The sequence below is a fragment of the Microcaecilia unicolor genome, chromosome 7 (assembly GCF_901765095.1).
Source record: "Microcaecilia unicolor chromosome 7, aMicUni1.1, whole genome shotgun sequence".
NCBI classification, from domain to species: domain Eukaryota; kingdom Metazoa; phylum Chordata; class Amphibia; order Gymnophiona; family Siphonopidae; genus Microcaecilia; species Microcaecilia unicolor.
Window position 1 is genome coordinate 244,697,967 of NC_044037.1, and position 12,095 is coordinate 244,710,061.

At 42.7% G+C, this 12,095-nt stretch overlaps 1 protein-coding gene across 1 annotated transcript in view; it reads right to left on the minus strand.

The window, feature by feature from the left end:
- PKP4 (plakophilin 4) overlaps positions 1-12,095 on the minus strand; it is a gene marked incomplete in the record, with an annotated part of 553,440 nt that overhangs the window by 112,084 nt on the left and 429,261 nt on the right.

Below are 12,095 nucleotides of genomic sequence, written 5' to 3' on the forward strand. Positions count from 1 at the left end.
TTGTACTGCCCCACTCTTCTTCTAGGTGGTTGGGGGATGCTGTTGATCCACTCTTTACTGAGAAACAAGGAAGGATCCCTTGAAATTAAGCATATGCACCCATTTTCTATGTCTATGGCAGAGTGCTCTGGAAGCTTCCCTGCTTTGCCCTACCAAATCCTCTTCTAATCTGCTAAGCATGTCGAGAGAGAGAGAGAGAGAGAGAGAGCTGTGTCAGTATAAGATCCCAGTACAGCTATCTCCCAACAGGACCTCTGCAGCTCCCAAGAGTTATGCCCACCACACTTGCCTACTGGACCTGCCTACTGGGTCGGTCCTGAAGAGCCAGGATGTCAGCTGTGAGGTTCCCTGTACCAGCCCAGGTCTTTGATTTTTTTCTTTTCTTCCCATCTGTGGGACTTTGATAGATATGCAGGCCAAACACGGCCTGCACGCATTGGCTCCGTGCTTCCTCACCGCAGACTTGACTGCAAGGTGTGCTGACACTGCTAAGCCAGTCTCCCCATTGAGATATGCTGCACAGGACCATGTGGCTAACTCAACATTGGCCATAGTCTTCCCAGCAGGAAGGCAGCACCCAACTGCAGTCTCACGGCTCCAGTGCCTGCTGGTCTACCAATACAGTCATTCATTACCCATCATGCTGCCCCTGCTGGACCTGCTTCGGAGTCTGAAGAAGAAACGAGTCTGCATAGTGGTATGGGCAGCTGCTAAGTTGGGAACCATTGCCTTCTGAGGTTAGCAGCCCACAGGCTCTCCAGTCCTCAGCCCTCCTCCTGTCAGGAAATGCCTCACCTCCCCAAAGCACCAACTAAGTATCAAGTGCCCCCCCTCCAGATTCATCTCCAGACTGCTAATGTTCCCAACAGAGCCAGGAAGGGAGTAAGAGGGGAGAGCGAAAAGGAGAGACTGTAGCCCCTAAACCTCTGCCTACTACTTCCCTACTCAAGCACAGTGACCCCTTAGGACTGAAGCCTGTAGGCTGATGTCCTAGAATGCGGTACCTTCTGCTACCATTAGGGAAAGGCCCATAGGCCAATCTTGACCCCACAGTCTTATCTATTTATTGGGGTGGAGGGATACCCAATCCCATTGGCAGAGGCCCTGTGGGGACCTCTGCCAGTCAGCTACACTAAGCAAGCACCTGTAAACTAAAGCTCAGGGTTGTGGAGGTACTGAAACCCTCTGGGCTCCACTAGGAAAAGGTTCATAGACTGATCTCTGGGAACCAGCAGTAGCCACAGGACTCAAGCACACAGCTGCAGGCTACAGACTGTGTCCTTGGGAGTCAGACTTGACTCAACCAATTCTGTTGTACCACTCCAAGCTGCACCATATGCTGGAGGAAGAGAAATGTTTATGTTTACTAAATCGAGTTAGGTCAAAACACATCTCCCAGGTTACCAAGACAGCTTTCCTAAAACTGAAAATGATGCACCAGTTGAAGTCTTATTTGACTAAGCATGCTATGTCTACTGCAACTGATATGTAGGTCTATACAGGAAGTTTATGAAGAAACTACAAATTATTCAAAATTCAGCAGCTCATTTCTTTTTGGTAAGAGGAATAGAGAGACTGCAAAGCCTCTATTATGACAATTTCACCAACCTCCTATTAAGAAAAGATGCCATTTTACATTATTGACTTTGGTTTTAAGTTACTCTATAATCAGAAGCCTAGTTATTTAAGAGATTAAAGCCTTATACCCCTGCAAGGCCACTGAGGTCAGCACAGGTAAATTTACGGGTAATTCCAATTTCAGTACTATTTAGAAAAACCTGCTAGCATAAGGCTTTCAATGTATTAGCTTCTGATCTTTGGAATAAACTACCATTAAATTTAAGGCAATGTAATACTGTGTTATAGTCTGGGAAGGCTCTTAAGACTCATTTGCTTCTAGTTTGTTAAGTAGCTGTGTAAGGGAGTCTACAGGAAATTACTGCTCCCCCTTAACAGCACTCCCTCACAGCCACCTCCCAGACCAGGGAGGAGATGACTCAACAAAAGCAGAGCAGGAAGGGTGTAGTCAAGACAGGATAAAAACCCTCAGGTCAGGACAGCTTAGCCTGAGAAGTCCAGAGGAGAGAAGAGAAGCCTTCCAGCATATGCCTTCACTGTGTGTGTAAATTACAAAAGCTTCACTCAAGTAGGCAAGTTTATCTTGGAACCCTGGGCCAAGCCTGGCCCGACTGTGTTGAATACTGAAAGACAGAACTTTAACTCTGCCATGCCAGAGATAAGCTGTTTAAGCTGATTTGGGAGACAGGCTAGTGTACACCGTGGCCCTGCAGGAGAAGGCCAAGGGAGAGAATTCTTTAGAGCAAGGACGGACACTGTGTGCTGATTTTTCCACCCCTTTCCCCAGCACATTAATAAATCATTTTGCTTCACATTTAAACCCGCTGGGTGACTGGAGGCATATTTTCAAAGCACTTAGCCTTCCAAAGTTCCATAGGTTTCTATGGAACTTTGGAAGGCTAAGTGCTTTGAAAATATGCCTCTATGTTTATTAAGGCTCCAAGCCTGCCCTCACTCACGCTGCTACAAGGTTCTTGATTGTTTTGGAATTCATGGTATTTTAGAGCTTTCAGTTATTTATTGTATTTTATAGTTTTGTGAACCATTTTGAATGATGATTGTCATCAGTAAAATAGTATATAAAACATTAAAAATAAACTCTTTCCAGGGCTGCATCACTCCTTATATTGATGATGCTAGCTCTGAAATGTCCGTACTCTCTGCTTCCATCTGCTGGTTGGGGGGTATAACCAGGGTGTGCTGGTAAATTTTTAACAACAGGCTTTTCTCCGGAAGTAGCCAGCTCTGCAGTTGGAAGGGCCAGGGGTGGCCGGGGGGGGGGGGGGGGGGGGGGGGGGGCTCTCTCTCCTGCCTCCCTTCATGCGGGCACGCTAGGCATACCTTTGCTGGCAGCCAATAAATGGACTGCCACCACTCCCAACGTCTTGCTCTGAGCAGCATGCTGGAACTTCTCTCATATGCTCGAGAAGTCCCAGCCTGCTGCCCAGAGCTGGAAACAAGGAGCAGGGAGCAGCAGTAGTCTATTTACTTGGCTGGCAGGGCTCAGCATCCCCACCAGCAAAGTAAATGATAATTCAGCAGGGGGTCCAAGACCACATTTTGGGAGCCAGTTGTTAAAGTAGCCATGGAGGGCCCTACTTTAACAACCGGCTCCCAAAATTCTTAAAAACTTAACAACCGGCTCTTGCGAGCCTGTGAGAGCCTGCTCCAGCACACCACTGGGTATAACCCACTTTTTCTGACTGGTCAAGCAGGATGATAAGACTCTGGAGTTCTAGTACACAAAAACAGAAGAAACCAGTCTTTGCAAAAAACAACAATGGACAAAACAGCGAAGATGACTAAAATGAAAATTAAAAAATAAAAAGGAAAAAAATAATAAAAAATGAAAAGAAAAAAGAAAAAATGAATCAGGATGACACCGTTGATGTAAAAACTTAAAAAGTATATTTATTAACCTTGACAATTATGATACAAAAATAGGGTGATCGGGACTCGACACAGCTGTGTTTCGGCCGGTCAGGCCTGCGTCAAGAGTCTTTTCACCATATAAAGTTCTTTTCTATTTAAACATCAGATGATTAATGTATTGATATGTAGAAAATATATTAGTGAACTATATTCGGAACGTCTATGTAGACGACTCTCGTTGATCTCTTATGAGATCTTTTATCGCTAGAGTGAAGCTCAATTCAATGTAGGCTTGGAAAAGCTCTAATTAGCGTCCCACATCTAAAGAATCAAAACCTTTTGACTCTTTAGATATGGGACGCTAATTAGACCCTATTTTGTATCATAATTGTCAAGGTTAATAAATATACTTTAAGTTTTTACATCAACCGTGTCGTCCTGATTCATTTTTCTTTTTAATTTTTCATTTTTTATTATTTTTTTCCTTTTTATTTTTTAATTTTCATTTTAGTCATCTTCGCTGTTTTGTCCACTCTGGAGTTATAGAACATTTTGGAGAGTGAAACTAGGTAGATGATGACACTGAAAGGAGAAAATAACTGATTTCAAAATATTTTCTGCCTCTGATTACTACAGAAGGGAGTTTTCAGTCTATTAGATTGTAAGCCCTCTGTATTGAATATAACTTGCTTAATGCTATCATGGAAAAGCTATGAGCTAAATCTGAATAAAGCATGAGCGCCAATTTTTCAACATATTAGGGGTGCCAAACTCAAGATAATTACCCTTCCCTGGACAAAGTGAAAGATTGCTCAGTATCAGGGTTGGCTAAAGCATCCACAGAATTGACATCTAGGTTACAATATGTACTTTTTTGTCACTCACAACAGACAGAACAATCACTTACTGGAAGGGAAAGACTGGGAAGAAAAACGAGTAATACAATGAGCAGTCATCCACAGGCACAAGTTTGCAAGGCAAGCACCTAATTGTAGACGTGCTTCTGAAAACTTTATGTAATAAATAAGAAGAAACTTAGAGATGTTCAAAAAAAACATTTTTTTTAAGTCAATACACCCTAACCTAAGTCTAATAATAACTGAACCAAGCTTTTGGAAAGTAAGCACAATTACTCTGATTCATTATCTAGATTGTAAGCTCTTTGAGCAGGGATTGTCTTTTTTGTGTATGGTGTACAGCGCTGCGTATGCCTTGTAGCGCTATAGAAATGTTAAATAGTAGTAGTAGTATTACACAAAGAAACAAGCAATACATTTGAAGTGCTGTGCCACTTTTCTTTTCCCTAACCTTATTTCAGTATTTTTTTTTCCCTTGCATGCAATTTCGGAGTGTAACAAACCTCCTCCCCGCCCCTGCCATTCCCTTCTATTACAAATGTAAAAAGAGAAAAAAACAGGAGCACGGTATTAAAGCAGGGACAAAGGATAATTCCTAGGCATAGAGTCTGTGGAAGGAAATTGTAAGTTCCTTCTTACATCTAAAGCTGCCTTTTTTTGCATGGTATGCAGTTACTTCCCCAGCCGGCACACACATTTTAGCCCCTGCTGTCCTCCTCCCCAACAGTGTATACCATATAAAAAAAAAAACCTGCATATATGGATTCTTATTTGGGGTCTCAAAACCATGGTAGCAGATTTCTACTCAACAGGAAATAAGATCTTTTGCATGACCCAAGTATATGACTTTTTAAAAGCCATGTAAAAGACATTATGGGATCAATTTGTATCTGTCCATAATATTATCATGTCACAGGTGTGGGACTAATGGTGTCACCAAGTGTGTGCTGCAGCTGGCAAAGATCCCCACACTAGTGAGAGAAGGAGTTGAGGCCGTGGCGTTCCTAGGTGGGGGCGGTTCCGCCCAGGTGCATGCCGCTGGGGGGGGGGGGGGTGGTCGCGCGCACCTGTCCGTCGTTCATTCCACTTGGAATGAACGAACAGACGGCTTGCGCGCGGCACCCCCCAGTGGCATGCACCCGGGCGGGGTTCTTTCGCGGGGGGGGGGGGGGGGGGGTTCCTTTCACGAGGCGGGGGTCACGCTGCACCCGGGGGGCGGGACACATCGGCAATCCGCCCCGGGTGTCAGCCCCCCTAGGAACGCCAATGGATGAGGCAAAAACCCATGTTGCTCACTTCCTCTCCTCTTTCTTTCCCCGATTTGCCTGTATCTTCCCTCTCTCAATTCCCTTGCACCTCCATTTTTATAGGTTATGACTGCACTGCACTATGGAAGTTACTACAGAGAAGTAATAATAGATGTCGATCACTAGGTAATCCAGAGTAAGGGAGCCAAGAACCCTGGACAGTCATTTCTCATGTGATTAGTATGCAGAGTAGTGATGTTGAGCCTTGTGCACAGAATGCAGGTACAGGGCAGGGCAGCTGTAACAGTCTAGAGATCTGCCATAGTGTGCAAGCCAAGCCATAGACAAGAGAGGCGGTGAGAAGCAAACTACCTCTCTGTCATGGGATTGTGTGGAATCCTATTCTTTAGTCACAGTTAATTTTTGCACAGCACTCGTATGGGCAACGTGTGAGTGGTATGGCACAGCAATATCAGAGAGATGCTGGAAGAAGCATTTGTTTCTCTTAGCTCAGACTGCATCTTGGCTATTTGTTATAAAACTCAAAACTGCCACACAATTCTAATAGCAGTTTTATTTTCTGGCCCAGCAGTTTCTGGCCTGCTCTTTGGACTTCTAGGTAAAACTGGACTGGACCTTCACTGGACCATGAACGATGCACCTCTTCATTTTTGACCTTCTCAGGATCCCCCCCCCCCCCCCCCTCCACATAACATATTTACGCAAAAATGCAGGTAACAGTTTTGGGACAAGGACCACAAAATATGAAACTAGAAGGATGCTTGGTGTATAAAAAGAGGAATGTCCATTAGTAAATGGAGGTGGATGATGCCCCTTGTATTTAAAGACCCTGGTGAGACCTCATTTAGAATATTGTGTACAATTCTACAGACTGCACCTTCAAAAAGAAATAAACAGGATAGAGTCTGTCCAGAGAGCAACTACTAAAATGGTCAGTGGTCTTCATCATAAAGCATATGGGGACAGACAAAAATCTCAATATGTATTCCTTAGAAGACATGCAAAGCGCTGATAAGGAAGGCAAAGGGAGACTTTGAAAAGAAGACTGCGCTAGAGGCAAAAATGCATAGTAAAATTTTTTTTAGGTATATTAAAAGCAAGAAGCTGGCAAAAGAATCGGTTGGACAACTAGATGACTGAGGGATAAAAAAAGGGCACTCAGGAAAGACACAAGGCCATTGCGGAGAGATTAGATGACTTCTTTGCTTCAGTCTTCACTGATGAAGATGTGGGAAAAATACTGGTGCCAGAAATGGCATTCAACGCTGATGAGTCAGAGAAACTGAATCAAATCTCTGTAAACCTGGAAGATGTAATGGGGCAATTTGACAAATTGAAGAGTAGCAAATCACCAGGATTGGATGGTATACATCCCAGACTATTGATAGAATTGAAAAATGAACTTGCAGAACTACTGTTAGTAATATGTAATTTATGTTTAAAATCAAGCATGGTACTGGAAAATTGAAGGGTGGCCAATGTAACGCAGATTTCTAAAAAGGGTTGCAGAGGTGATCCAAGAAATTACAGACCGGCGAGCCTGACGTCAGTGCTGGGCAAAATAGTAGAGACTATTATAAAGAACAAAATTACAGAGCATATTCAAAAGCATGGAATAATGAGACAATGCCAACATGGATTTAGTGAAGGGAAATCTTGCCTCACTAATCTACTACATTTCTTTGAAGGGGTGAACAAACATGTAGATAAAGGTGAGCCGGTCAATATTGTGTATCTAGATTTTCAAAAGGCATTTGACAAAATACTTCATGAAAGACTCCAGAGGAAATTGGAGCGTCAAGGGATAGGGGGTAGTGTTCTATTGTGGATTAAAAACTGGTTAAAAGATAGAAATAGAGATTAGGGTTACATGGTCAGTATTCTCAATGGAGAAGTGTGGTTCTGCAGGGGTCTGTGTTGGGACCACTGCTTTTTAACATAGTTATAAACTAGTAAAAAAGGCCCGTTTCTGACACAAATGAAACGGGCACTAGCAAAGTTTTCCTCGGAGTGTGTATGTTTGAGAGAGTGTGTGTGAGAGTGACTGTGTGTGAGAGAGAGAGAGAGAGAGAGAGAGAGAGACTATGCGAGTGTGTGTGTGTGACAGAGAGAGACTAGGTGCAAGTGTGTCTGTGAGAGAGAGACTGTGTGTGTGTGCCAGGGGCCCTCCTCCTCCTCTTCCCTTTCTCACTGCTGCAGTTTGGAGCGTCAGCCATTTTGGCAGTGCCGGTGCTCCAAGGATAGCGCTTCTCTTCTGGGCGCGGGGCCCGGCAACTCTTGCCACTCCTCCGATGCCCCGGTTTGGCCACTTGCGTCCTGGCTCCACCTCCTCCGGCTGGCTGGCCAATCTGTATCTCCCTTGCCTGCTGATTCCAGCCTGCCTTGGATTGTGTTGTCGTTGAAACTCCGCCTCCGCCCCTGTGCTCTGCCCCTTTCGCCCCTCCTCCTCCGGCTCTGACGTCAGCCTGATCTACGAAGCCTAGCAGACCAAGGATCCATGGTCTCAGTCAGCAAGACGATTAGAACGTTGGAGGTGAGAATTATTATATAGGATGATCTAGCTATGGGAATAACTAGTGAGGTAATTAAATTTGCAGACTACACAAAGTTATTAAATCACAAGAGGATTGTGAAAAATTGCAAGATAACCTTACGAGACTGGGAATCCAAATGGCAGATGTTGTTTTATGTGAGCAACTGCAAAGTGATCCACGTGGTAAGGAGGAACCTGAACTATAGCTACGTGGATGCAAGGTTCCGTGTTAGGAGTCACCGACCAGGAAAAGGATCTAGGAGTCATCGTTGACGATACTTTGAAACCCTCTGCTCCGTGTGCTGCGGCAGCAAAGAAAGCAAATAGAATGTTAGGTATTATTAGGAAAAGAATGGAAAATAAAAATGAGGATGTTATAATGCCTTTGCATACTGTGTGCAATTCTGGTCACCGCATCTCAAAAAAGATATAGTGGAATTAGTAAAGGTAGAGAGAAGGGCAATGAAAATGATAAAAGGGATAGGATGGCTTCCCTATGAGGAAAGCCTGAAACAGCTAGGGCTCTTCAGCTTAGAGAAAAGACGGCTGAGGGGAGATATAACAGAACTATATAAAATAATGCGTGGAGTGGAACGGGTGGATGTGAATCGCTTGTTTACTCTCTCTAAAAATACTAGGAGTAGTGGTCATGCAATGATGCTACAGAGTAGTAAATTTAAAACAAATCGGAGAAAATATTTCTTCACTCAATATGTAATTAAACTTTGGAATCCGTTGCCAGAGAATGTGGTAAAAGCAGTTAGCTTAGCAGGGTTTAAAATTGGATAGCTTCCTAAAAGAGATGTCCATAAGCCATTATTAAAATAGACTTGGGAAAATCCACTGCTTATTTCTAGGATTGGCAGCATAAAATGTATTGTACTGTTTTGGGATCTTGCTAGGCACTTGTGACCTGGATTGGCCACTGTTGGAAACAGGATAGTGGGCTTGATGGACCTTCGGTCTGTCCCAGTATGACAACACTTATGTACTTATGGACCTCTGTGGACTGCAACACTGGGACATGATTGAGGGTGTGTGTATTAAATGGACAATAGTCGCAAGTCTGCTGGAACAAGTGCTTATTAATTTATAAAAATAAATTAAAAAATGTTTCTATAGAAATCATAAGCCATTGAAACAAACATTTGAGCCAGTAGGCAGAGTATTAAAATGCTCCCAAAATAAAATACATAATATATGTATGTTCTTCCATTTTGCATTTATAACAGGAAACCCCAACTACTTCAAGGGAGGTGGTGTCAGTTTATAAAAAACAAACACACCATGCTATCAGCACTCTTTCTAGCATTTTCAGATCCTCAGTGAAAATTAGCCCTCAGCATTTTACGTACTTTAGATAAAATATTTGAAGCGTGAAGTTTTTGTTAGCACAATTTTATCTTAAGACATTCCAGACACTTATAATACTGACCTTCATGCTGGATTATTTTATGAGTAAATTATGGTCAGTACCATGTTGGGAGTTGGAGGCAAATGCAGTCCTCATGCTGAAAACATATCGGTGTAGTAATTCTTACTGCTTGCCTGAACTCCAAGATAAAAGTGTGAGAATTAAATGTTAGATTGCAGAAGGCTAAAGGGATTCAAGTGTGTGAAATTCTGTTGGTGGTTCCGATGAAAATGGAGATTTCTGTATGTGTCTATGAACTGCCCATACATGGGGGAATCTACAACTTTAATGCTTGGACACTAACTCAATAAAAGCCCAACCTATTTTGTGTACTTCTCCAACTATTCTAGGATATCTTAATATTAATGCCTGCTTTTCTTGAAGCCAATTCACATATTCTCACTGCAAAGGTAGGTGTGAGGCAGAGGAAGAAAAGTCAGGCTCTCAGGACCAAAGAAGCTTGTCAAACTGAAAATAAATTAAGCTTCAGAACTGGTTCTCTCAGCTGCATATTTTCAGTTTTATATTTCTGGTCTTATGTTAGTAAATGTACAGTTGTATGTAAAAGTTAGGCACCACCTGGTCAAACTGTGTATTCCAGTGAACCCCTAAGTGAAGAAAAGCAGACATAATCACTACATGGTGTAAGGGAAATTATTCCAAGTGTATACTACTGGTAGAGTAATCAGGAAAAAAAGAGGCAAATGGAAGAAAAAAATAGTCAATACAGTAAAGTGGTGGAGGGAGGGGGAGACATTTTTAGAAATGTTACTGATAGGAGGAAGTGAAGTGGCATTGTGAGATTCAAAGGTGAAGGGGAGGAATATGTAGAAGCTGATAAAGAAAAAGCAGAATTGCTTAACAAATATTTCTGTTCTGTGTTCACAGCTGAAGAGCTGGGAGCAGGATTACAGAAGACAATAACCCGAGGAAATACTTCTTCACGGGGAGGGTAGTGAATTTGAGGAATGGCCTCCCGGTGGAAGTGGTGGAGACAAACAGTATCTGAATTCAAGAACATAGGACCTCTAAGGGAGTGATAGGGAGAGTAGATGACATGAATGGGCAGACTGGAAAGCCATATGGTCTTTATCTGCCTACATTTTTCTATATGTATATAGAAAGAGAAATTTAGAATAGCAAGGTGGTAGGTATGGACAATTAGCTGATACACACTATAAATTGGCAAAAGAATGTTCTTTAAAAAGCCTATTAAGTTATCAGTTTAAAATCATATTCTTATTAGGTTTATTCTTGGGAAGTTGTGCTGAAGGATGGATATCAGGTGATAGAGAGAAGCTAACTTTCAAGATAACATGTCTTACCTTGGATTCTCTTGTCACAAAAACCACTGTGTTCAAGTTTAGCAGGATGTGTGTGAATCATAATTAAGCTGCAAAAAAAGGAAGTGAGCTTCCTACTAGCTAAAGCTGTATTCCTACGGAGGTGCAGTTTGAAATTTGAAGTTTAACTTAAATGAAATCATTTGCTTATTTTAATGTCATAAATTGGTAATCTACTATTCTATACTGTGCTTCACAATCTCCTGCTATATATACTTTCATATTTCGCTCCAAGAAGTCTGTTAGAAAAAACTATCTGCTTCTATACTCTACTTCTATGCTTAAACTATGATTGTCACTTGAAAGAAATGCGCATGCTGACAGCTGGAGAAAACATGTGTTGTTCAGAGCTGGTAGGTTATATATCCAGGCTGATGAAAAACAGTTTCTAGTAGATACCAACACCATACACAGAATGAAACCTAAACACATCTTACTAAGACATCATGTATTTTCTGTGAATTGTAAAACATATATCTGCTATAATAAAACTGGAATTAGCAAAGCTGGATGTTTACTGATGGGATTATTGATGGGATCTTTGAGAATAATGGAAGTTTGCAGTAAGATCTCTTACTGCAAACTTTGTCTCTTGACTTGTTAGTAGTTACAGGATCCCACTGGTGTATAATGATAAGAATTCCCTATGAGAAGGGCATGGGCTAAAAGAAGATTCTAGTGGAAAAGTCCAAAGCTCATCTGTGTATAACAGAGGCACAGTAAACCCTGAACAAGGATGCCAAGAGGCTACGTAACTGTACCCCTGACATAGCCTAAGGGTGTAGCCATGTCGGGGTTTAATAAGGATCTTTTCATATAATTTCTGGACTTGAGTGGTAATACTTCTGTCTTCTTCCTATGGTATTTGTATTACCTAGCCTCTGAATTTGGGCAAACCTTTGTACACGCAATATTTGCTTTTAAAAAATATTTTTAATCTGGTAAAATCAGTAAATAGCAATTGGCACTAAAAATTGCAAAAAGATGTCATGTACCATGCAGGGCCGCTGAGAGGGGGTGGGGGGGTGGGCAGGGGGGGACAAAATTCCCCGGGTCTCCAAGGGGGAGGGCCCGGCACCGGGGTCAGGCCACCGGCGCTGCAGTTCCTGGTCTCACCTGCCTGCCTCCTCGGCTCCGGGCTCCCTGCATTCGAAGCGGTAGTCACACCTTCGGGCCTTCCCTCCGGTGTCCCGCCCTTGCGGAAACCAGAAGTTACATCAGACGAGGGCG